Source organism: Macrobrachium nipponense, chromosome 13 (assembly GCF_015104395.2).
Source record: "Macrobrachium nipponense isolate FS-2020 chromosome 13, ASM1510439v2, whole genome shotgun sequence".
Taxonomy (NCBI): domain Eukaryota; kingdom Metazoa; phylum Arthropoda; class Malacostraca; order Decapoda; family Palaemonidae; genus Macrobrachium; species Macrobrachium nipponense.
Window position 1 is genome coordinate 12,239,688 of NC_087206.1, and position 26,403 is coordinate 12,266,090.

The window sequence follows — 26,403 nt, forward strand, 5'->3', positions numbered from 1 at the left end:
AATACAGTAAAAAGTATCCAAGAAGGATAGTGTGGACTGGAACTTGGACGTAGTTTTAACTTTTCTGATGTCCTTCACGATTCGAGCCACTTCGTGAAGCGTCTTTGAGAGATGTAACGAGGAAGGCACTTTTTTCTCTTCGCTTTGGCTACAGCAGGAAGAGTGAGTGAGTTACAAGCCATCCACCTAGAGGTGGGGTTCAAAAATCGTAATGCGGTTTGTTCTTTTGTTAACGAATTTTTAGCAAAGAACGAATCTCCCTCTAACCCATGGCCTAAATCTTTTGTACTTAAGGGATTATCTAATATAGTGGGTCCGATGGACGAAGAATATTTACTATGTCCTGTCAGAGCTCTGAAATGTTACCTGTCAAGGACACAATCCGTTAGAGGTAATTCCGACCGACTTTGGTGTTCGGTAAAGAATTCTGCCAAACCCCTCTCCAAGAACGCTATTTCGTTCTTTTTGAGAAGTCTGATACTGAGTCACATCTCAAGTCCAAGATCAGACTCTAAATGTGCTTAAGGTGAAAGCACATGAAATACGTGCAGTGGCGACATCCTTAAGCTTCAAGCACAATATGTCGCTTTCCTCGATTCTTCAATCTACGTTTTTGGAGATCGAGATCTGTGTTCGCCTCATTTTTACCTGAAGAATGTAGAGGCTACCTATGATAGTTGTTGTAAATTGGGTCCTTTGTCGGTAGCGGGCATGGTGTTGGGAAAGGAAACATAGGGGAACTTTCTATCCTCTACTGTCTCCTCGCCTTGTTATAGGTTGTTGAGTCGTGGGCAGACTGGAGGCTCATAGTACTTTGGAGAACCTCCAGATCTTATTTATTACTTTTGAGTATGTCATTATTTTGGTATAGGTGATGGTCTGTTGTTTTTTTATCTGGTTTTTTGAAGCCCAGGGCAGGGCATTATCTGTTTTTTAATATTTTGTCAACCACGGTCTTGTCCATGGTTACAAAATCCCACTAAGTAGGAACGACCCTGGCCTATACTGCCACGTCTCCTACGAGGTGATGAGAGCGCCAACCAGAGGCAGTATTCTCCTGCAGCTGCTCTCTCACAAGGTAGGGTACTGCAACATTTGCTGTTTAATGTGGTCTTACTGTCATTTTTTATGTAGTCCATCTACCCTCCTTCCGGGTAGTTTGGATTCAGCTATGTAAACTGTTCGGTAAGTCAACTTATGTTGCAAAATGATAGTTTCATGATAAAATAAAGTTTCACATATACTTACCGAACAGTTACATAATCAAAGCCCACCCACCTCCCCACAGATGGACGTGTCGGCTAAACGAAAATTGACGGTAGAAGGCTAGCAGTACCCAGGGTTCCCGGATGTGGGCGGGTCTTGTATCACCTATACTTAAGATAGCAACGCCGCTGGCGCCAACAATTTGAATTTCGACTGCCGTAGGTAAGAAGCTATAAGCTATGTCGGTAAGTATATGTGAAACTTTATTTTATCATGAAAATATCATTTTTATAGCTAGTAGTGAATATTTAATGGAATCATTACAATACGTTTTCACCCTAGGTTTTTGCTTAAAAACTGTGTACAGTATGTTGGATAGATGTGTACTGATGTGGGAAGATAATGTGGCCATCATTGTGTAATAGTTACAGTACGTACTGTATATCATTGTAAAGGCTTTTGTAATATTTACAATGATGGGTATATGTTTATCGTAGTGTATAAAATTCAGTATTTCAAAGTTCATCTTCAGATAATTTTGAGCATTAATGAGTGGGGATATATTAATTTACAGAGTTCTAGTTCATGCTGGTGTGACGGGAGTTTGGTGTTGTGGCAATACAGTTGGTGAGGGCATGGGGTGGAAATGTTACGACGACTGTATCCTCACGTGCTGCTCCCCTCGCTCACATGCTTGGCGCTGATGATGTTATCACCTATGACAACTCAAATTTTGACAAAGAGCTGATGTTGAGAGAAAAGTAAGTGCAATTTCCTCATAAGCATATGAAGTATGACTTGTTGATTACAGCACTGCACACTTAAATACAGACAGTCCCCGGGTTACGACGGGTTCGGCTTACGACGTTCTGAGGTTAAGGTGCTTTTCATTTATATTCATCGATAAATATCCAGGGTTACGACGCATGTTCCAGGGTTACGACGCCTACAACACTCATCTGGCACAAGAAATATGACACCAAAAAATGCAAAATAATCAATATTTGAAGTTTATTTGATGCAAAAATGCAATAAGAAGCAGTTTACATAGTTTTCAATGCACCCAAAGCATTAAAAGTAAGTTTGTTCATGGAACTTACCCTGTCAGATATATATATATAGCTGATATTTTTTCCCGACGACCGACAGAATTTAAAACTTACGACACACGTTAGTGGGAGTCAGGTGGATAGTACCCATTCCGCCGCTGGGAGGCGGGTATCAGGAACCATTCCCAATTTTCTATTCATAATTTTTCTGTCGCCGGTGTTGTGAACATCTGTTTACAGCACCTCCGTCTGGATTTGGAACTTTTGGCTACTTGAGTATCCCTTTTGGTTCTTTTTTGGATTAATTGACTTGGATCGGTGGCTAGGCACATGTTATTAGTGGATGAATTGATTTTGTTTGGATTTCTCTTTGGATAATATGTCAGGGTCTAGTACAGCTAGCGCTAGATTTTGTTCTAGGACTGATTGTAGAGGTAGGCTACTGAAAGCTTCAGTAGACCCACATACGGTATGTAAAGGTTGCAGGGAGCATGAATGTGTGTATGAAAGCCGTTGCAAGGAGTGCGAAAGGTTAACAGATTCTGAGTGGAAGGCGTATGAGACCTATCTTAGGAAACTAGAAAAGGATAGGTTAAGGAGGTCTTCCTCCAGGAGTGTTTCAGGTATGCAAGAAACTTAATGTTTCTCCTGTTAACCCTCCTTCTGTTAATTCTCCTAACCCTGTAGTGTTGCCTCCGGGCCCTGAAACAGTGTCAGTAGAGAGTAATACTTTGTCCTTAATTTTGGAGTCGATTCGAAATTTAGAATCGAAAGTGTTGGCTCTTGAGAGCAAAAGTGATGTGCAGAAGTGCAGTGATACCCCTTGTGTAGTGGAGGGTGCGTCAGATCGGCCTCGTTTCGCCTCTAGGCCTGGACCTCTGCTTGACTCCCAGGACCCGGGGAGGGAGCATGTCGAAAGCCTAAGGAGGGTTACAAGGAACCCCCACCGATCTGGCGTGCCTTCGGCAGTTACTGATGAAAATCCCCAGACTGCCAAGGAGCGTGCGCGTGCACGTCTCCTCAAGGAGTGTTTTTCGTCATCGGAGGCTTCATCCCCACGTAAAGGGTGGAGTTCTCATGGTGCTTCCCGTCCGCTGAAAAGGACGGCGCGTGTTGATGACGCTTCACGTCCAAGTTCTCCGGAACTTCGATCTTCTCCTGACAGTGCGTTCGCCGCTTTCCCGCCGCAGAGAAGGCGTAGAGAGTCTCGGACCTGGATTCGGTAACTCGTTCGAGCGATACAGTCGCTCTAGAGCTCTGGGAAGAGACAGTGCCGGTGGGAGGAGGAGGAGGCGTCCCTCGCCACTCTCCGCTCACAGGATCAGTCCCTCCCCAGAGCAGGAAGATTCGCCAACCAAGAGGATGCTTCAGTCATTGCAGCAACAACTTCAGGACGTTCTTGCTTCTAGAGGGTCTCTTCCGCGTCGTCGTAGAAAGGATGATAGGCTTCCTGTGAGAAGTCAAGACATTCTCCTTCTCCTCGCTCGCGCCTCTCTCTCCGTTCGAGTCTCCCTTTAGAGTTCGTTCTGTCCCCAGCAGCTCTCTAGAGGGAGGTGACGAGAAGTTTGTTTCTCGCTCTCAGGATGAGATTTCACCCGCTCGCACGTTTTTCAAATGTTCGTAAGCGACCTGTGGACGCTGAGCGCGCTTCTGTGCAAGTGAGCGCGCTTCCGCCACAACCGCCTAAACTCGCACTGTTGATGATAAACGTGCGCCAGTGGACGCCAAGCGTGCACTTGTGACGCTCGGTGTGCGCCAGTGGGCGCCAGGCTGCACTAGTAGATACCGAGCGCGCACCTCGTCGGCGCCAAACGTGCGGCTTCGGTACGCCAAGCGCGTGCTAGTGGACGTCAGTTCCTCACCAACGCAAGCACAGTGAGAGGGAACCCTACCTGTTCGTCGGATTTCTTCAGTACTACCTCCAACTTCTCCAGTTCTGAAGAGGGGTAGTTAGCGATGATTTAGTCGAAGCAGAGGAAGAAGCAGCAGCCAGCTCCTGTCTCATCGGATTACAAAGTTTTGACGCGTCTTCTACAGTCGGAGTTTTTGGAGAAACATTCCAACCTGAAGCCCCCTCGTACTCCCCCTTCTCAAATTTTCTTCTTTCAAAGCATCGAAGGCATCGGGATTCGTTAAAATGAAGAAGTCGCTTTCCACGAAGCAAGCGTTCCGGAAAATCCACGATTGGATGGAGAAGAGGAAAGCGTCAGGCAAGTCCTCTTTTGCTTTGCCGCCATCAAGACTCTGCGGAAAAGGGGCATGTGGTACGAGACGGGAGAGAACGTAGGCGTTAAACTTCCAGCCTCTGCTCAGGGGGATTTCGGGAGCATTGTGGATGCCTCCAGGATAGCCCTTCTGTCATAACAGCCCTCAAAAGTCTTCATCAAAAGTCTCTTGGACTCATAACGAGTTCGACTTCCATCTAAAAGGCCTCTTCAGAACTCTAGAGGTCTTCAACTTCTCGACTGGTCTCTTGGAGTTTTGGATGCCAGGTCAAGGAGTTCTGATACCATTAGTCTGGGGGAGCTGTCCAGTGTACTGTCCTGCATGGACAAGGCCGTCAGGATGGTTCTGAGGAGTTGACTACTCACTTTAGCTTGGGGATTCTCAAGAGAGTACTCTTCTGTAATTTCACAGCTAAATCCGTCTCTCCAGCGCAAAAGGCGGACTTGCTCTTCGCTCCGTTTTCAGACCATCTCTTCACCCCCAGACTATGGTTAGGACATAGCATCAAGCCTTCAGGAGAAGGCAACGCAAGATCTTCTGGCTCAGTCTTCAAGGAGACCAGCAGCTGCTTCTTCTTCTGGCGTTTCTTTTACCAAGAAACCGAAGCCCTTTCGAGTTGGATCTTCCTCGAAAACAGCCTCTCGAGGAAGAGGCTCTTCCAGAGGGAAAACCCCTGCTCCGTCGAGAGTAAGAAGTGATATGACGTCCTTCAGCCGCCGGTAGGAGCCCAGTTCTCTGTTCGCGAAGCCTGGGAAGAGAGAGGCCGACCCTTGGTCGCTAGATATCGTGAGGAAGGGATACGGATTCCGTTCTGAAGTCACCCCCGGCTATCATCAACCACCAAGGATTTGTCTCCTTCCTTATCGAGGAGAAAAACAGAACTGCTTTTCGATCTGCTAGATCAAATGAATCGAGAACACTGTGGGAACAGGTCTTCGACCTGAATCCTCCAGGTTTTTTACACCGTTGTTCCTAGTGCCTAAACAGTTGGGGGGGGTGGCCGACCCTTCTGATGTCAGCAGCCTAAACCTCTTCGTCCAAGAAAAATTCAAGATGAGACACTATCTGTGCTGTCAGCTTTAAGACCGTGGGATTGATGTTCTCACTAGACCCCAAGACGCGCATTTTCACGTCCCCTCCTCCAGTCAAGGAAATACTTGCGATTTGTCCTGAAGGGGAAGGTATTTCCAAGTCAGGCACTTGCCTTCACGGTCTGAGCACAGCCGATGGTTTTCACCATTCTGATGAAGAACGTGGCGAGTCTGCTTCATCTGGATATATAAGATCTCTCTCTACCTAGACGACTGCTTTATTCGAGCTTCATCGCGAGACCGGTTTCTGGAGGACCTGCCCACGACCTTGTCGTTTAGCGAAGTTCCCTGGGGTCTTCTGGTAAACCTCGAAAGTCACATCTGACTCCTTCTCATCCTTTAGTCCTATCTGGGGATTTCAGATGGACCTCAGTGGCTTTTGGGCTTTTCGTGCCAGGGGCGCACTTTCAATGCTTGGAAAAAGGTGGCGACCTTTCTGGGAAGGAACATGCTCGGCGGTGAGGGAATGGATGAGTCCTGCTGGGGGACCATTTCCCTCACTGGAGAAGTTTGTTTTCTCTGGAGGTTGCACCCTCAGAACCCTCTTCATTCTTCCTATCCACAATTGGAAGAACAACAGATCGGAGGCGATCTTGTGTTTTCACGAGAGAGGTGAAAGATCACTAGTTTGGTGGTCAGATCCACTGAAGCTCGCAGAAGGGCTCTCTCTCAAACTTCGGAACCCCGACCTAGTGTTGTTTTCCAACGCGTCGTCCAGGGTTGGGTAGAACCTAGGAGGGAAAGAAGTGTCAGGCACCTGGAGAGGGGAACAGGTGTCCTGGCACATCAATCTGAAAGAGCTATCAGCGATTTACCTGGCCTCAGTTCTTCCAGAGGATCTCCACAAGTCATTCAGATCACTCGGACACACCACAGCACTGGCATACCTAAGAAATCAAGGGGGAACTCACTCGCCTTCTCTGTTTGCCATCGCGAAGGAACTCCTGTTATGGGCGAAGCGCCAGACGTCCTATCCTGACAAGGTTCGTGTCCCCGGGGTAACGAATGTTCCGAGCGGACCTTCTCAGTCGACGAGGACAGCTTTCTGCGGTGGAGGAGGGGGGAGCGGACCCTTTCACCAGAGGTTTGCCATTCGCTGTGGAACCTTGGGGTTGTCCGCATGTGGACGTGTTTCGCAACTTCAAGGACAAAAGACTTCCGCTGTATGCTCCCCAGTTCTGGACCCGGGAGCAGTTGCAGTAGAAACGCCCTAACTTTGGAGTTGGTCGGTCTAGATCCTATACGCTTTTCCCCCACTCAAGAGTCCCGTGGAAGTATGCGGAAGTTTCGCGGCTCGAAGGGAGCAGGATGACACTCATCGCCCCCTTCTTGCCAGCAGCCGACTGGGTCACAGAGGTGAATGGCCTATCTCTGGTGACTTTCTGAGGACTCTGCCCTTAAGGAAGATCTACTCAGCAGCCCCACTCGAGAGGTAACCACAAACCTCCCCGCTCTGAGAGTCTGACTGCGTTCCGATATCAAGACGTTGGCCAGAGCGATGGGGTTTTTCAGACCTGTGGCGAGTCCGATTGCCCACCTGCAAGGAGGCCTCCTCAATCGCCTCTGTACCTCGAAGTGGCTGTCTTCAGATGCTGGGTGCAGAAAAGGCAATTTCCTCCACCACACCTCTGTAGCCAGATAGGCTGACTTCCTTCTTTATCTGAGAGACGAAGTGAAGTAGCTGTTCCAACTATTAAAGGCTACAGGAGCGTGCTTTCTGTAGTCTTCAGACACAGAGGACTCGATTTTACTAATAATAGACGCTCATGATCTCAGTAGATCTTTCGAGACTACGAAGGTCATCCAACCTAAGTACCCTCCGTGTAACTTGGATGTTGTGGCTCACTTTCTTGATGTCAGTCCTTCAACCCGCTTCAGTCAGTTTTCTCTGAGGAATCTGACGAAGAAACGATCTTCTAACCGCTCTGGCGACGGCGAAGAGGGTTTTTTTAGCCTCGAATCACAGGTATCAGCAAGCATGATTGGTTTTTTCGGACAATAATGCGGTTTGTTTCTTTAAGTCCTGCGTTCTTAGCAAGAACAGAATCCTTCCAACCCGTGTCCTAGGACTCTTTGAAATCAAAGGGTTGTCAGAGATAGTGGGCATGGAAACGTGATAGGTTCGCTGTGTCCTGTCAGGGCTCTAGCAGTTCTACTATCTGCCGAGAACTAAGCCTTGCAGATGCTAGTCTGACAATTTGTGGTGTTCAGTGAGGAGCCCGATTCTTCCTATGTCGAGATGCCACTGGCGTTTTCTTCATACGAAAGTACGTGATTAAAGAATCTCATGATAAGTGCAGTGTAGTGATTTAAGCTTCTGAAGTGAAAGCTCACGAGGTGAGAGCTATCGCTACTTCGGTAGCTTTTCCATAAAAATATGGCACTCCAAAGATATTTTGAATGCCACATTTTGAGAAGCTTCGGTGTTCGCTTCCACACTACCTGCTGAGGTGAAAGTGATATACGAAATTGCTTCTCCCATCGACCATACATGTGCAGACACTGTTTTGGGGGCATGAGGTAACACTCATCCTATCCTTTAGGGATAGGTGGTTTTTACTTGTGTTTTAATGGTTGTGGGGTGACCGCCTTGGGCAGGTCCTCCTCCTTAGCTTAGTTAGTGGGATACCTTTGGTTAATCTAAGCTCCGGTGGTTGTAATTTTTGCCTCGTTGCCTCATCAGTATGGTTCTGGTCCTGTCCACGTCGTGGTCCGCCCCGTTTGACAGTCATCTGGATGGCACCTAGCTACTAGTCTCTACCTTGCTGGCACGTCTAGTAGCACAGCTCCTTACGTGGCACGTAATCTGAAGCCACTATGCTTAACAGGTAAGGAACAAGATTTGTTCCGTACGTTCTATATAAACAAACCATCGGCCTTTAACATAGCGAAGTAGCTAGCGGCAGCTGGACGGTCGTAAGCTTTCGAACAAGGGGAGTAACGGTCAGTTCTGCTTGTCCGATCGTCGCGCGCCGCACACTGGGAGGTAAACAAACACTTTGGCTTTCGGCCGTGTGGAGATAGGACGTGTTCCGTCATCCGCTCTGCCCGCTTTTGTCGTTTGCTTGAGTATCGCCCTCTTTTTCCTGGTTTATTGAGATTATATGCTTGTAAGTACTTTATACATTTCTTTTGTCATTTGCAATATGGTGATCAGATGAGATTTCGCCGCGCCCCCCAGTCGCCCGTAGAGTGTGTCCCGGCTGAGGGGCGTAGATGCGGCGGATTTAGATCGATTCGTGATGTGGAATCCATGAGTGTTTGACTCGTTGCCCCGGGGCAAGAATGCTCCCGCAACGAGCCATTTATAACTTGTATGAATTGGTCCAGGCGCAGTGGGTTCTGTACGAGGGCAGGAAGAGATCTTAGGCCGCCAAAGAATAATCGGAAGCTCTCCATGGACTCCTTTGGTAACTGACCTTCGTCTTCTTTCCTGCCTACCCGGTCAGCACCACTTTCCGCGCTTTTCCTGCGGGGGGTGCGAGTCCTTCTCCTCTCTCGATCCTTTGAGTGTGGAGGAGGGCGCCCGCTACCCCGTACGTCCAGTGTATTCGGGGTCTTTCCGTCCGCTCTGGGGGGTTTCTTCTCCACCCAGCGCGCGAAACCCTCTGACTAACCCGACTGTTGCTTCCGCAGATGTTGGCCACCAGCGAGGACGACCTTGGACAGTGTGGGAGTCCGCTGGGACTGCAGTGAGTGCCAAGTATCCAGGGTTGATTCAGCGTTGGCGGGTTCGGCATGGTCACTCATGGTACGGTCAACCACTACTACCCACCATATCACACAGCATATGACATGCCGCCGCACTGCTGTACACGCATCATGTAATGACGGTGACGCCTACGGCTGCGGTGCACAAATACCTATTTACTGCCGTACAAAGAGGACGGTGCCAACCGCCAGCGTGGGGGGGTTTTTTTTTTTTTTTTTTTTTTTTTTTTTTTTGTTCCCCCCCCCCCTTTGTGTTGCCGCCTCCGGACTTCCGCTGCCCTAAGAGTACCCCCCTAGACCTGCCGCCATGCCGAGAATGACGGGTACGCTGCTGACAGGACGCCTGGCGCTCCTGTGGTTTCTGCCGTGCCGGCCGTCCCTGTTGCTGTCCCTTCTGCTCTTCCTTTTCAGATGCTGTACATGCGTTTTCCTGCCTGTTCCTTCTGTTCCTGGACCGTTCCTGGTCGCCCTGCTGTTGGTGGTGCTGCTACCAGTCTCAGGTTCTTCCGGACAGTGCAGTCGGGCCCTGTTGCTTTCGGCAACTGCCCACCGTCTCCCTCCTGATGGAAGACCTGACGTCTGTCCTGCGGAGCCTGGCGCAGAGAAGAGGAGAAGGAGGAAGGTGTCGTTGTCGTCTCGTCGTCTGCTGCCCTCCTCTTCCCTTCGACTTCTAAAGGCTAACCAGCCGAAGAAGAAGAGGCTGCCTCCGTGCACCCCTAAGAAGACCTCCTTCGGGATCTTTCTTAAGGGCCCGGATCTCGATCCCAGCCGAGTTGGGGAGCTCTCTGCTGGTCCTGCCTGTTCCTTCTTCGGGAACGGGGCCCGTCTCTTCCTCTGCAAAGAGAAGACGCTGGGACCAAGGTGTACAGCCTCGGCTGGTACGTCCTCAACACTGGTTTAGCGGTCCTCCGTTAAATCAGGTTCCGTCCTCGGCCGCTTCTCGTTCGCGAGAATTACCGAGTGGCGCTCTTTCCACGGAGACACCGTCCAGCCAGAGTTTTGACGCCCGAGCTCGCTCGCCGTCCAAAGACCGCACGCGGAGCAGAAGACCTGGCGGAGTCTGCACACGACTCGCGCCATGCCAGTGGATCGCTCTCGCATCGACAAGCTGGCTGCTTGCTCGTTTGACGTGACGGTCGCTGCCCGCCCGGGCCTGAGGCGGGAAGTGGTCCCCGCGGCCATCGTTACCAGCCACGGCTGGGTACCAGCGGCTCAACGCCGAGATGACGCTGGCCGGTCCTCCGCCGCGACAGAGAGCCTAGCAGGTCCCTGACCGACGCTCCCATAGGGACCGTGCGGAGACGTAACCAGCAACAGCTCGCCTGAGCTGAGATCCAGCGTCAACGTTCCTCAGCCGAGCCGGCTCGCCCCGGCAGCGGCAGGCTAGGCGCTGCTGCTCGTCGCCACCTGCGGTTTGACGATCACAGCAGCCCTCCACCGCACGCTGGTCCTCCGCGAGCAGGGGTGAGCGTAGGTCTGCCTCTCCCGTACCCTTCAACCTTCCTCGGGCTACCACGGGAGGAGCGAGGGTCCGAGGAGTGATCACGGGAGGTGCGCCGCTCGGATCCCGCTATGACGCCGTATGGCTCAGGGCACGGTTCTAGGACCGACCCAGCTACATACGCGCAAGTAGTTTGGGGTGACCGTCAGGGGTTCTGCCGCTGTTCCGCTTCTGAAGGGGGTATCACGGGATCTGTTCTTGCTGGGAGGGACTGGACGGTCCTCTCCACAAGACGCAGTCCCCCCGAGATACAGAGGCGAACTTTGGAGGTCATTAAGCTGATTCGTCAGCATAATGACCTTGCTGAAGGATCGCCGCTACCACCGGCAGAGCCACGTCCCTGCTCGAGTCATTTTTGGGGATCCTAAGAGGGAAACCAAATGATGGTGGGGTTAACGCGATCCCTAGCTCTGCAGACTCAGTCCTGGATCAAGTTTGAGAATCTCGTCTCAGGACGGGAGGATTCGATGAATATCTGAACGTCTTCTAAGCTGCTTCCTCCTCCTCTACATCGTCAGAGGCCGATTTAACGTGCCTTCGGAAGACCCATCCTGCCGAAACAGGTTAACCCTGAGTTAGCGAGGTGGACTCCAGGTGGTGTCCCTGCATCAGCTTCCTGTTCGGAGAACCTCTGGTTCCGCAGCAGGAGGCCTTGCCCTGGAATCTACCGCTATGGCAGCTTCCAGGCAGTCGTCATTGGCTGGATTTTGTGGTCCGCTCACAATATCCAAAGTAGCGGCCGCTCTGGGAGTTCTGGCTCTCGAAGACGACGCTTCTTTCAGAGACCTGTGCCAGTCTGGGAGGAGAGCGATCTTCTTACCTCGCGCCATCAGAACTGCTAATGTGGGGCCAACTTGGTTCTTCGACGTATGACGCAAGTCCTTACCCGAGTTACCACGGGGGCGGGCGTGAGGCGGCACTCGGGCTTCGCAATGGACATTAGGAGTTTCCTCAGCTCTCTGTTCTTTCCCGAGAGATGGTGTACGCTGCGGTGGAAAGGCGCGCACTGATGACAGTGACACGCTTAGTTCACCAGCATTTCTCGAAGTTACTGGCCATCTCGACGACTGCGGCCAAGCCAAAGAGCTTGGCTAGCGCTTCCACGCGGCGAAGACGGTTTGCCCGTCCAAACCCGTGTGAAGACTCCTGCTTGTTTTCGACCACCCCCCCCGGTCTTGCTAAAGGAGGCCGTACCAGCCCTCCTCCCGCCCTCCTTTCCCCGAGGAGGGTGTGGGAAGAGTCAAAACGAGGAGGGAAACGCTAGGGACGGCGTTCCCCCTCACCTGCTGCCGGAAGTGGGGGGGGTGCCTGGCGAGCCATTGGGCAACTTGGCAGCGCTAACTGCCCGAGAACTGGATAGTAGACGCCTTCGGGAGGGATATCTACTACCCTTCGCGTCTCGCCCCCCCTCACCTCCAACCGTCCCCACCTACAAAAAAAAAAAACCTATGTCCGCGGGAATCATCAAAGGAACAACGCTCTTCGCCAGTAGATCAAGACCATGCTGGCGAAACGAGCTGTAGAAATCGTGGAGGTCATTCACCCGGCTTTACAGCCAGCTCTTCCTAGTGAGAAGCATCGGGGGCTGGCGTCCGGTGATAGACCTCTCCCCTGAACCGCTTCGTTCGCACGACGCGGTTCACGATGGAGTCGGCACGCTCGGTGCTCGACCGATCAGGGGGAACGATTTTCATGCTTTCAGTGGACTTGAAGGACGCGTATTTTCAAATACCCATCCATCATTCCTCCGAAAGTATCTCTCCGCTTCTCTTCGCGGGACGGTGTAACCAATTCAGGGCACTTTTGTTTCGGTCTGTCCACCGCCCCACGGTGTTCACGCGCGTGTTTCCTCTGGTGTCAGCTTGGCCCATTCGGCACGGGATACGTCTCCATGAGTATCTCGACGATGGCTGGTCCTGGCGAGCTCACCGCTCGCAGTGTGCTGCAGACAAGAGAATCGACTCCTCAAGTTGTGTCCGATCTGGGGATCGTGATAAACTAAACGAGAATCCGATCTCGAACCCAAGCATAGATGAAGTACCTGGGTAATAGCTGATAGACACGGTAGCCAGGCAGGTCTTCCCTCAGACTGCGTATCAGCAACTTCAGGGAGGCAGCGGCCGGTTCCTGTCTCGGCAGGACATGCACACAGCAATGGCAAGTCGTGATCGGCCAGCTGTCGTCACTCGAGAAGTTAGTCCTCACGGGCGTCTTCACCTGCGTCCTCTCCAGTGGAGTCTAAGGGAGAGTTTGGTCTCAGGCAAGGATCCTCCTTACTTTCCGTTTGGCTCTCACGGACAGGTGAGGCAGGACCTGCCTGGTGGCTCGACGACAATAACCTCTTAAACGAGTGCCATACGCACTCACCCCCCCCGGAGATGCTTCTGTTCTCAGAACGCATCGACCGAGGATGGGCGCACACCTGGAGGAGTTGCTGACTGCGGTGTTGGGAACATCACGAAAGCACCTTCACATCATGTCCTGGAACTCAGCGGCGTTCATCAACGCTCTCCGAGAATTTCAGGACCGATTGGGTGTGACACTCGTGGTGTTGATGTGCGACAACACCACAGTAATGGCTATGTCCAACAAGCAGGGGGGCTAGTGTCTCTTCCCGCCCATCGTTGACGGTGCGGTTCACGAGTGGGCCACGGCTCACTCGATAGGCTGTCCGGCCAAACGCTACATTCCAGGCAAGAGGAAATGTAGTAGCGGACAAGCTGCAGCCGTCGGGATCCAGGTGATAGGACCGAAGGGTCTCTCCACCAAGACGTGGCGGAAAGGCCTCTTTCAACCCTGTGGGGGCGAGACCGGTCGTAGACACTGATTCGCCACCCGGCACAACAGAAAACTTCAGGGTTTCTTTTCGCCGTGCCGGACCAGGGGCCGCTGCAAGAGGACGCTCTCCAACCCCCTGGGACAACCTCTCGCCTACGCCTTTCCTCCTTCTTGTCTGATTCGGAAAGTGATCAGTCGAGCGCGTGGTCCTCCCAACTCGAAATGATCCTGGTGGCTCCCAAACGGCTCAAGCGTTTGGTATCCGGACCTGCTGGCTCTTCTTTGGCTGACGCACCGAGAGAGCTACCCAATTGGCCACACCTTCTAGCCCAGCCACAGTGAACGGTAAACCAACCTAGCAGTCCTCCCTCCACTCACGCTGGCTTTTATCACACTAATCAAACATCTCTTGGAACGAGGATGCTTTTCTGATAGCGCAGGCAACGAGATGCTGGACAGACGTCCGACAGTCCATCTGCAGCTGTTGGTACCATGGGAAGTGGGGCCGTCTTCTGTGGTTGTTGTCGTATGACAGGGTCTGGTCTCCTCTCAGAGCCACTCTTCAGCAGGTAGCGGATTTTTCCTCGTTTTCTTCGCCGAGAGAAGCTCCTTCATACCCACAGTAAGGATTAGGAGCCCGCCCGGGCCCTCGTCCTAAAAACTGGAGGGGACTGGACATCTCGACCTCGTTCGAATACCTTGCTATGAGGAGCTTCGAAAGGTCTTGCCCCCACAGGGAACTAGAGGCCCCCTGCCGTGGGATGGGACTCTCGTCCTTAGGAGTTTTTGACTCGAAGAAACCCTTCGAGCCACTCCGAGAGTCGTCAGACAGGGATCTGACCTCAAGACCCTCTTCTTGCGCTGGCCTGGCAATCGGCGAAGAGAGTAGGGGAACTACAGGGTCTTTCTTATGATGTTAACACGACCAAGTGCTGGGGGATCTGTACGCTCGTTTCCGTCCCGACTTCGTAGCCAAGACTCATCATCGTCGATGCCCTGACGACGGTTTCGAGTCTTTCACCGATCCCCTTCCCTTCTGGATCTTCACCGATAACGATGCGGATGAGATGCTGCTTTGTCCGTTGAGGGCGCTACGGCGCTATCTGAATAGAACTCGACACTCAGGCCTGAGTGTCGACGCCTCTTGTTAAGCGACTGGGGTTTACCAAGAAAGACGTTTCCAGAAACAACGCTTTCTTTCTGGCTATGTGAGGTGATCAGAAGAGCGTTACGAGGCTGATGGTAGCGCCGCATCCGTAGCTCCCGCCGAGATCCCACGAAGTCCAGAGGTATCGGACCCTCTTAGCGTTCCGTAAGAACTTCTCCGTGGCGACAGGTCCTGAAGCAGTGTCTGGGCCAACCCGCCACCTTCACTCCTTCTACCTTCGGGTATATTGCCGCACTAGTCCTTGGATCTTTTTCCTTGGGACCTGTGGTGCTGTCTTCAACACGTTGTGTAAAGCTTACCCAGCACCCGAGCAGGCCAGATAGCATCGATTCCTGGTATGACTGGGAGAATGAATGTGCTAATGGAGTGTGACTTGCTCTCTTTCACCATCTTTCTCTAACCTTTTACCTGTGGGCAGAGGATACGGTCTTTACATGCTGGAATGGAGTCAGATGCAGTAAGCTACCGACCGAGCTCCATCCTATCCTTTAATTAGGGATAGGATGTCTATCCACTTTCTCCTACAAAGGGGGAGTAAGTGGATGCCTACATGAGACAAACCCATGACTTTATTTTGCTCATGTCCAGGAAAAATTCTTACAATGCTGGTACGAAGAGATCGCTTGCCTTTCTCTTAGTACTCGGCCCGAGGTCCTGACCAATTGATTCCTGCGGTGCACACTCCCGATCAATCGGACAGAGGCTTGGATCCCTCCCCCTCCCTCGCTCTAAGACGCAGGAGGCATTCCCGGGATGGACGAACACCAGCTGTTACATCTAAAGACTCAGATTCTCCCACCAAGAAGTGCGTCTTCCTATTGTTAAGGACGCGTGTTTTGTATTACGTATCGGACAAATGACAATTGTTCGAAACTTGCATTTTCCTAAGGCTATGACACCTGAGGTCCTTTACATAGTCCCCTCCTCATGCCATCCCCTCACTCTGCGTATTTTGCATGGGCCAAAAGCAAAGTGATTTTGTTACCTCTCAGCCGCGCGACGCTCGGACCAGCATTAACTACCGTCTCCCTTGTTCGACTTAACGACCGTTCCAGCTGCCGCTAGCTACTGTCCCTTGTTAAGGACATCAGTTTGTATGTTTTTAAGGAAAAATGCAATTTTCGACAAATTGTAATATCAATATCTGCATATATGTGTTTCCTAAATCTTCTATTCTGTCTCCTCTCCACCACAGGTGGGATTTCAGCTATATATATATCTGACAGGTAAGTTCCTGAAACAAAATGATATTGTAATGATACAATTTAAGTTTGTTCATACTTACCTTGGCAGTTATACATAATTAGTATCCCACCCACTCTCCCGCATGAGACAGTGGAAATAAAATTATGATAGAAAATGGGGACTGGTTCCTGATACCGCCTCCCAGCGGCGGGAAGGGGGTACTAACCACTGACTCCCACTACGTGTGTCGAGTTTTTTAATTCTGTCGTCAGTCGGAAAATCCGACTATATATATATCTGCCAGGTAAGTATGAAAAAACTTAATTGTTCATTACAATATCTGTTTTCTTAGCCTTTTGGTGATTTCCGGTTACAACGCGTCTCACGAACAGAACCCCTTCCGTAACCCGGGGACTTTGCGTGTATGTAGATTTAGTCCTTACAACATTATCTCCAACCAGGTATTGTGTGGAAGATTTCTTGCATAGCATTCGAAAAGATGGAATTCACTCTTGGTAAAATTTTAAATACAGAGATTTGGTATTCATAATTTTGATAAATTGATTTTAAAACTTTAATTTTGATAGTTGACAGTTAAAGATATACATTTTTATTCAAAGATTAAAATTTGTTTATTGATATACGCAATAGGTAAACTCAAATAGTTTACAACTTCAGAGAGGGTTGCAACCTCAGTGAGGGTTATAACTCTAAAGGGTGCTATATCATCAAAGAGAGGATTTTCATCAAGGGGTGTTATAACCTCAAAGAGGGTTATAACCTAAAAGCAGGTAAGCCCCTATGCTGCTAAAGGAACTCTTAAGATTTCTGTTGGCTTTTCAACTGCAGTGCTGTAGGTATATGGTTTTTATAATTTCCTTTTGGTTTTTATCATTTCCTTTTTCTCTCTTTACAATGAAGATTTCACCACTGATCAAGTTAATGAAAGGTCAGCGAAATGCCTGTATGTATGCTTGTTACTATGGATTTTCCTTATTCACTTAAAGTAAAGAGAATATGATAATAAAAGGTAACTTGTTCCGACACGGCATCCAAACCTTCGGTCCTTTTACATAGGAAGGATAGCGTCACTGATAGGTCGTAAGCTTTTTTTGTTTTTTTCGAACAAGGGGTTCGGTAGTTAACTGCTGTCTACAGGCGCGCTGCTGCTGCGCTGGGAGGTAAACAAACCACTTTTGCTTTCGGCTTCTGGCGTGTGGACCGTGTATCCAAGCGCTCTCCTGCCCCGCTTCTTCTCGTTTTGCGTTTCGATGATTGGTTTTTTTTTCTTTTCTATGTATCTAGTGAACTGAATTGTACGTACCATCATTTCTTGAATTCATGTGACTTAAAAGGATCTTGTTCACAACGCCCTCCGATTACCCGAGTGCCGGGACTGAGGGCGTATTGCGGGAATTCATTTCCCCAGAATGTCACTCGTATTGTGTATGCTCGTGGCCGAGGGCGGAGCGCTCGCTCCGAGCGTAGTTGGGTTGGAAATGTGTTAGATGAAAATCGTAATAAGTGCTCTTTTCATTTATATTTTTTTGACCTGTTTTGGCCCGTTGCCCGACGAATGCGCTCGGCACGGAAATTATTCAGTATGAAAGTGGGATCGCACGTAAGTATTTTCTTTTTCATTTTCATATATTTTTTTTATTGTTAGCAATACTCATTTGGGATCAGTTTTTCCGACTTGCCCCGGAGTATTGATCCTGTCCCCCTTTTTATTTTGATGAAGTGAAATCGCAAGTGCAGTTCTTTTTCATTTTCATTTTTGATTGAGATTGGCATTGTTGACTGGATCAATGTTCCTCTATTCACGGGAATTGATCCTTCCCCTTTTTATTTGTATGAAGTGAAATCGCAAGCGCAGTAGTCCTTTTCATTTTTCATATAGTTGTTGATTGCATCAGTCCTAAAGGTAAGGAATGCAACCTTTCACCCTTGCGCTCGGTACCAGGGCGCAAATGCGCTCGATCCGAGCCCTTATTCATTGTGAAGTGATCGTTTTGCAAGATGCATTTTCATTTTGGTCCTTATTATTGATTGCATCAATATTATTTGGTCAAGTTCGCTCAGTCAGGAATTGATCCTTATGCCTTGTATTCGTGCGATGGCACGATTGCTCTAGGCTCTTATTTTTGTTGTTGGTACATGGGTACTGTGTCGGGGGTGGGGAACGAGCCCCCCCCCGCTCAGTTCTCCCAGATTGCTCTTCCCCTTGGGGGGGGGGGAGTTAATCGCGTTCTTCTCCTCGCCCGATCCGTACACGCGCGGGGGAGGGGCGCCGGTGCCCGATGTACAATTGTATTAGGGTCCTTCCACTCGTCGGGAGGGATCAACCCCCCACGGAGGGATTTCCCCCCATTAATCGCAACTACTATTATTTTCCGCAGGTGCTAACTGCCACGAGGGTGGACCTTGGTGAGGTATGGGCGTCCTTTCCAATTGCAGAGCTTGCTGGTGTCCAGGGGCTGCGGTTCTATGTCTGGGCCTACTGCGTCCACCCATGGAGTGGTGACCACGCGAACCAGGTGACGACGTCCCTCCTCACCTGGTGTACTCGACTCACGTGTAACAGTTTGCCTACAGCCGCTGTGAGTCCGTTCGCCGTACCAGAGGGGGGCGTGCCGCCGCCGCTCGGGTTGCCGCGCTGGCAGCGACGCACACTTCTGCTGCCCTAGCACTCGCCCTGGACTGCCGCCGGTACCTGATGTTTGCTGGCTGCTGCTCACTTCCTGTGTTTTTTCCGATGCTGCACTGCCGTACCTGCCGATTCTGGCTGACTGTCCATCAGTTGCTGCCTGGCTGTGCCCTTCCCCGTTTGCTGCGGCTGGCTGTTCCTGCCGTTGCTGCGCTGGCTGTTCCTACGATGTGTGCTTGCCGTGCCTGCTGTTCCTGAGATGGCCCATACCTGCTGATGTCTCCCTGTTTCGTGGTGGTACTACCCCAGACTTTTGTCTTGTCCTGTACAGGTGCGTCCGGGGCCCTGTGGCTTCGCTAACAGCCGCCCGGATCGCCCTGGATAGCATATCTTACGTCTGTCCCTGAGGAGCTGACGAAGAAGATGAGAAGGTGTCGTGGGTCGTCGTCTTCATCTTCTTCAGCGTCGTCGTCCGCCGCCTCTCCCCTTCGACTTCTAATGCTTACAGCCGAGGAAAAGGGTCGCCTCCTTTCCTCTAAGAAGCTTCTTCGAGCTTACTCGGGACCCCGTCTCACCTCGGTGGACGGGAGGGTTTCCTTCCGCTGGTCCTCCCTGCATCCTTCGGGAACGGGGCCCGTCTCTTCTTCCGCAATGAGAAGACTAAGGGGACCAGAGGGGTACGGCCTCACCCGGTACTTGTCTCGCCTGGTGTCAGAGGTTCTGGCCACTGCATCAGGGTCCCGTTTTTCTCGCCTCTACGTTCGCGTGAGGTACCGAGTGTCGGTCGCCTACCAGCGACCGTGCAGCATGACCAGACCTCTGATCCGCTCAGCGTCAGTTTCACGCACGGGGCGGAAAAAAAAAGGACTGGTGACAGCCGCTCATGCGAACTCTACCAGACACTCTCATCTCTCGCGTGAACAGCTGGCTACCCGGTGACTGACGTCCACGACCGCCCACGGCATGAGGCTGGGAAGAGGTCCTCCCGTTCTCCGGTGCCACCCACGGCTGGAACCAGCGACGTGATCGTGCCGTGAAGTGACAAGCACCGGTCTCACTGGCGACAGTGGGAGCCTGCAGTCGCCTGACCGTCGCTCTCACGAGAGCGATCGGAACGGCAACCAGCACCAGCTCTTCTGACCTCGAGATCGGGCCGCTGTGCTCAGTCCAGCCGTTCTCCACAGCGAGACGGTTCGAACTCAGGCCTGCAGCCTCGATCGCACCGGGGTTTGAAGATCGCCTGCAGCCCTCCAAGCCTGCTGGTTCTGCAGCGAGCGACGAGGGAGTCGTCCAGGTCTGCCTCTCCGGACCTTCACCTCCTCGGTTTACACCGGAGGAGCGAGGTATTGAGGAGATGATGTGAGGGGTACGCCCACTCATGATCCACCCGACCGCCCTACGTGCCAGGCACGGTTCTTGACCGGCCAGGACGTATGCTCAAGTGGATGGGGAAGAACCGAGAGGGTGTCGCTGTTTCCCCCTTCTTAGAGGAAGGTTCTCGGAATATGCTCTTGTTCGAAGGGATTGAACGGTCCCACACTCTGCAAGATGCTGTGATTTCCGAATCCAGAGTAACTTTGTTCCAATGTTACTGCCTGCTTCGTCAGCACAATGACCTCGGGTACGATCGCCACTCCCACCAGCAGAGCCCCGTCTCGCTCGAGTCGTTTTGGGGCCCGAGAGGGAATCCAAATCGACGGTGGGTCTGCCGCGATCGGAGATTACCGCGGGTTTAGCCAGGTAGTCCTCTTCTCTTCTCCGGACAAGAAGGCTCTCTCGGTTCTGACGGTCGAACAAGCTTCCTTCACCTCCTACTACTGCGAGAGGCTTTTCTCGTGTCTCGGACATCGTATTATATAGCCTTTCGGCTCCTCCTGATGTTTCGACTCGACGAGGACGGAATGAGTCGGAGCGGTATCAGTCTCTCTCCTGTCAGGGTCTCGATCAGCCCCACGGACGACGTCACAAGTGGGGACGGCCTTCCCCCTCACTGCTGCGGAGTGGGGGGTGCCTGGCCAGCCATTGGGACCCGTTCCATCGCAGGCTACTTTCCAGGGGCCATCGAAGGCCGTAGGCATTGGACAGGAGATCAAGACCATGCTGAGGCAAGAGAACTGTAGAATCGGTAACGGATCAGTCACCGGGCTTTTAACAGCCGACTCTTCCTGGTGGAAAAAGTCTATACGACAGGCTGGCGCCCAGTGATTAGATCTCTCTCCCCAACTCGTTGGTTCGCCAAGACCCGTTCATTCGATGGAGACGGCACGCTGCAGCCTGGCTCACTCTATCAGGGAGAACGCTTTCATGCTTTCAGTGGACTTGAAGGATGCGATCTACAATAACCCATTCCATCAGTCCTTCGGAAAGTACCTCCGCTTCATCCTCGACGGTACGGTGTGCCAGCTCAGGCCCGTTGCTTCGATCTCTCACCGCCCCACAGGTGTTCAACCAATTTCACGTCTGGCGTCTGGGGGGGCCCCACTTGGGGCCATTCGCAACGGGATATGTCTGCTGGGGTATCTCGACGATTGGTTAGTCCTTGCGAGCTACCGCTCGCAGTTGCTACAGACAGGGATCGACTGCTCGAGTTCTGTCGCGATCCTGGGGATCGTTCTGAACTTCGAAAAGTCCGATCTCGGCAACGCCGAGATAGAAGACCTGGGTATGCTGATCGACACGGTAGCAATTCGGGAGGCAGCCAACCATTTCCTGTCTCGGCAGGAACAACAGGTAGCTCAGCCAATGGCAGTCGTGATCGGGGGACCCTGTCGTCACTCGGGAAGCCAGTCCCTAACGGGCGTCTTCACCTGCTTCTCTTCAGGGAGACCAGGAGAGTTGGTCACAGTGCGACGGATCCCCCCAAACCTTCCTGGTCACTGACACAGGAGTGAGGCAGGACATAGCCAGGTGACTGGACGACGGATCCCCTTAGAGGAGTGCCTCCGCGCACTCCTCCTCCCCCGGACATGCAGCTGCTCTCAAGCCGCATCGACCGCGGGATGGGCGCACAACAGGGACTGAATGGTTTGGTCGGACTTCTGGGGTGGAGTGTGGTACGAGACGACAAGCACCTTTCACATCAATGTACTGGAAATAAGGCAGGCCGGGTTTTTTTTCCTTGCTCTCCAAGAGTTTCCAGGACCGCTTGATGGGACACTCAAGTGGTGTTTGATGTACGACACACCACGGTGGTGGCTTACGTCAACAAACAGGGGGTGCCTGAGTGTCTCTCCCGTTGTATCAGTTGACTCTTCAGGTGCACCGAGTGGGGCCGAGGCACACTCAATCGAGCTGGTCGGCATGCCTACATTCAGGTAGGGACTTAGTTAGCAGACACGCTCAGTCAGCCGTCGGATCAGGTGATAAAGACCGAATGGTCCTCTAACAACCAGGACGTGGCGGAAAGGCTCTTAGAACCCTTGTGGGGGCGACCAGTCCGAGGATCCTGTTTCAGCCTATCCGGCAACTCAGGAAGCTCAAGGGTTCGTTCTCGTCCGTGCCGGATCCTGGCAGTGCAGAGGACGCTCTTCAACACCACGTGGCAACCTCTTCGCCGATCCTTTCCCCGTTCAGCCTGATTCGAAGGTTATCAGTCGAGCACTGGTCCATCCCGATCTCAGGAATTGATCCTGATGGCTTCCAATGGCCACAGGCCATTTGGTATCCGACCTGCTGGCTCTTCCTCACAGAGAACCGAGAGAGATTCCCATTGGACAACCTTCTCGCAGCCCACGTCGAGCGTACCACCGAGCAGTCTCAGTCCCCTACGTCTTCCACGGCTGGCTTGTTATCCAACGCTTCTCTTGCGAACGAGAAGTTTTTTTCGTAGCGCGCACAAGATGGCTTGAAACGTCCCGTCAGTCCTCTGCAACTGTGTACCAGGGAAGTCGGTCCGTCCTTCGGTGGTTGTTTCGTAGACGGGGCCTATCTCTTTCTCAGAGCCCTCTTCAGCAGGTAGCGGATTTCCTCGTTTTTTCTTCGCCGAGGAAGCTCCTCGAGTTCCACAGTCAAAGGCTACAGAGCCGCCTTGTCGCCCTCCTGAAACTGACGGGATTTGGACATCTCGAACTCGTCGAGATCTCATTGCTTAGTAGCATCTTCCAAAGTCTTGCGACCCAGGAACTCGAATGACCCTCGTCTTGCTGGACCTGGCATCAGTCGAGAGAGTACGGGAGCGTCATGCAAGATAATGATTGTGAGATGAGAATGCTGCTTTTGTCCTGGAGGACGCACGGCGCTATCTGAATAGACTCGACACCTCGGAGCCTGAGTGGTCGACGCCACTTCGTTAGCAACGGGGTCACAAGAAAGAGTTATCAAGAACACGTCTTTCGTCCTGGCTGCGTGAGGTCTTCAGGAGGGCGTATGAGGCTGATGGTAGTGACGACATCCGTACGTCCCGTCCGAGAACTCACGAGTTAGAAGTATTGGCCCTCGTGGCGTTTCCGTAAGAACTTCTCCGTGGCGCAGGTATTGAAGGCAGGGGTCTGGTACACCCAGACCACCGGCAACTTCTTATACCTCTCTTGGATATTGCCCATAGGTCCTTGGATCGGTTTCCTTAGGACCCCGTGTGCCTGCTTCAACACGTCGTCTAGCTAACCCAGACCCAGCCGGCTGAACAGCATCGAGTCCCTGGTGTGACTGTATAATAGATGTGAGGAAAAGTGACTGCTTCTCTTTACTATCTTTTCTTCCCTCTACCTGTGGTAGAGGGATACGGTCATCACCTGCTAGATACGGACGAGATGCGGTGAGCTATAATGACAGAGCCCCATCCTAGCCCTTTCACGGGGATGGGAGCAGAATATCCACCACTTCCTTCTACAAGGTGGGGAATGGATGCCTCCAAGATCAAAACCATGCCTTTAACTTTGCTCCTGTACAGGAACAAGTTCTTACATTGCTTGTACGAAGAGTCCGCTTGCCTCTCTCCTTAGTACTCGGTCCAAGAGGTCTGACCTTGATCCTGCGGTGCACACCCCGATACATCGTACAGATGCTTGGATCCCTCCTCGCTCTTACGACAGGGAGGCTTCCAAGGTTGGGGCGACACCAGTCCTGTTCCAAAAGACTCAGATTCCACCCACCAGAAGTGAGTCTTCCTATTGTAAAGGACCGAAGGTTTGTATGCCGTGTCGGACAATGACAATTTGTCTAAAAATTGCATTTTTTCCTAAGCTATCCAAACCGAGGTCCTTTTACACATAGCCCCACCTCATGCCACCCTCACTCTGCGTTTTTTGCTGGGCCAAAGCAAAGTGATTTGTTTACCTCCCAGTCGCGCGCGGCGGCCTGTCGGACAAGCAGTTACTACGAACCCCTTGTTCGAACGCTTACGACCTATCAGCTGCCGCTAGTACCTCCTATTGTAAGAGGACCTCCGGTTGTATAGTTAGGACAATGCAATTTTTAACAAATTGTCATATTACTCAACTTTGAAAGTACACTAGGAACTTCCGTCCTGTAGTAACATTGTTAATATGCCTTGGTTTTGGTTTTCCAGGTATGATGTAATTCTCAACACTGTTGGCCAGGTGTTACATGAATCCTGTTTAAAATACTGTGTCCCTGGTGGAGTTGTCGTTACAACCAGTGCATCTCAGTTAGTGTCCGATTCTTATGGGTATGTGATGGGAGGCCTGTACTCTTTATATATGAGAGCAAGATACTGGTTTACAAAGGTAAGGCAGTGGCTGGTCTTGTAGCCTTTTCCTTCTAGTAGATGTTGTCAAAATGACATATTTGGACTTTTTGTTTGTGCTTTCTTCATATAATTTCTTATATAGAATGTATCAAGCACTTGTAATCTGAGTTCCAGCAAAAAAATAAATATATATTTTCAGCTATAAGAAAGCATGTCTTGAGCTTAATTTTACATTTTATATGTCACTTACTGGGACTTTTAATTGGTAAGGGAAGGTCAGAAACTTTCTTATTTTACTTCAATCATTCTATAGTGCCCAGTATGGTGTTAATCTGCTGTGAGTCATTCATAGACAAATGAACTCTTTGTGATTCCATAGATGGAGCTACCCTATACAGCACACCGCAAACATCATTTAAAGCTTGGCATTTGTATGGGAAATGAAATTCAAGTGAGATGCCTTTTAATGGAAATGTCATAATATCATATTGGTTATTCAGTTGCCTGAATCTGTATATGGAGTGAAAGTAAGAACATGCATAGAGAGAGAGAGAGAGAGAGAGAGAATACGTAGTATGCTGAGAAACAGATTTTGAACAACTTTTAATGGGTACCTGCACTTTGCTAAGAGTCAAAGGCATGGGAGAAAGAGTTGGCTTTCTATGCATGCTCTGTATAAGACTTGGCTTTCTATGCATGTTTCTTTATAAGACTCATCTCCAGTGCTATCTGATGGTATGGATATGTCTGATTGAAAACACAAGGAAAATTGTGTCCAGTTATGAATTGTACTAGTTCTCATGCGAGTTGCTATGCAAGATTCACCATCTGATCTCATTCCTTGGAATATTGTAAGTTTTAGTTACAAAAATGAAATGTTTTCAATATTTTCATAGATAAGCCTTTTCACACAGGGAGTTGTGATATTGATAGGGATGGAGTAATTTTTTGGGGGGTTTGTTCATTTATGAGTGATCAAGTTATGAATTTTGTTATATACTAGTGATTACGTATACTATAGGAATGGAAGTCTGTTTAGTCCTTATCATTAAGAAAAGGTTCAGCATTTATGGTTCATGTTATTTTTGACTTTAAGGATGTTTAATTAACTGTCATTGACTCTTGAGTATGATCTTCATATTATGCTTATGGATATGTATTTGTGTTTATTTTTTAATCATCTCTTTCAGTCACCATTGATTACGGGAGGCCGCTGGGCAACGTTTGAAGTAAATGGAATGGTCTTAGATGCTGTGTTGCCACTAGTTGACTCAGGAAGATTACAGGCTGTTGTGGATAAGGCTTATTCAGCACAAGATGCGGAAGTTGCTTTTGCACATGTGGCAAAAGGTGAACAAATTGGAAAGACAGTTGTGCGATTCAGGTAAGTTCATATAATTGGTATGTTTTCTGTTTACTGTAATTTTATTTTGGACTGTTTGTAGTAATTGATATGCTTGTGTGAAGTGTTAATATTGTTATGATTATAAAGAAAGTCTTCCATATCCACATACGTATTCAAATTCAGTAAAAGACAGGTTATACTTCTGGAAGGGCTGCTGTTAACTGAAATGGACTATTATAAAAATGAATTCATCTTGTTAGATGTCTGCAGGAATTGTTTTGTTGCTGTATGGGAGTCTTACTTATTTAGCTGCGTAAGACTAGAAGATTGATATTGCATAATGTTTCATTGTTTGGTTTTAATAGTGATTTGTCTGTTGTATATTTTAATACTATAGTCCAGTATCTTTCTGCATGTTTGTTTGTGCATATGAGTTTAGGGAATGACAAGTTTTGTAAGATGGGGATTTGATTGTGACTAAAAAGCAGTTATGTTTACAGTTTAGCTTTTTCACCACAAACCCAGAACTTACAGTTAGCATGTTCATGCCACAGAATCTGGACAAGTGGATTAATTACAAGTAATGGGCTTATATGGAAAAGTAAAATTTTGTTTTAAAAGACTAATTACATTTGTGTCTGCTAATTCATTACTTATAATTAGGCCGTTTTGTGGTACATGACAGGCCAATTACAAGTAATGGGGATGTATGGATAATGTAATTCAGAGGAATTTTTCAGAAAGCAGGAGTAAATATCCTTTTATGTTCGTCTCCAAGGAATTTGTATATCAGGATAAGAGTGTTTTTGTATCGTGTATCTCATAATTTTAAAAACTATCCTGCTCCTT

The 26,403-nt window shown here is 50.1% G+C and overlaps 1 pseudogene; it reads left to right on the forward strand.

The window, feature by feature from the left end:
• LOC135225651 (reticulon-4-interacting protein 1 homolog, mitochondrial-like) overlaps window positions 1-26,403 on the forward strand; it is a 42,812-nt pseudogene that overhangs the window by 13,901 nt on the left and 2,508 nt on the right.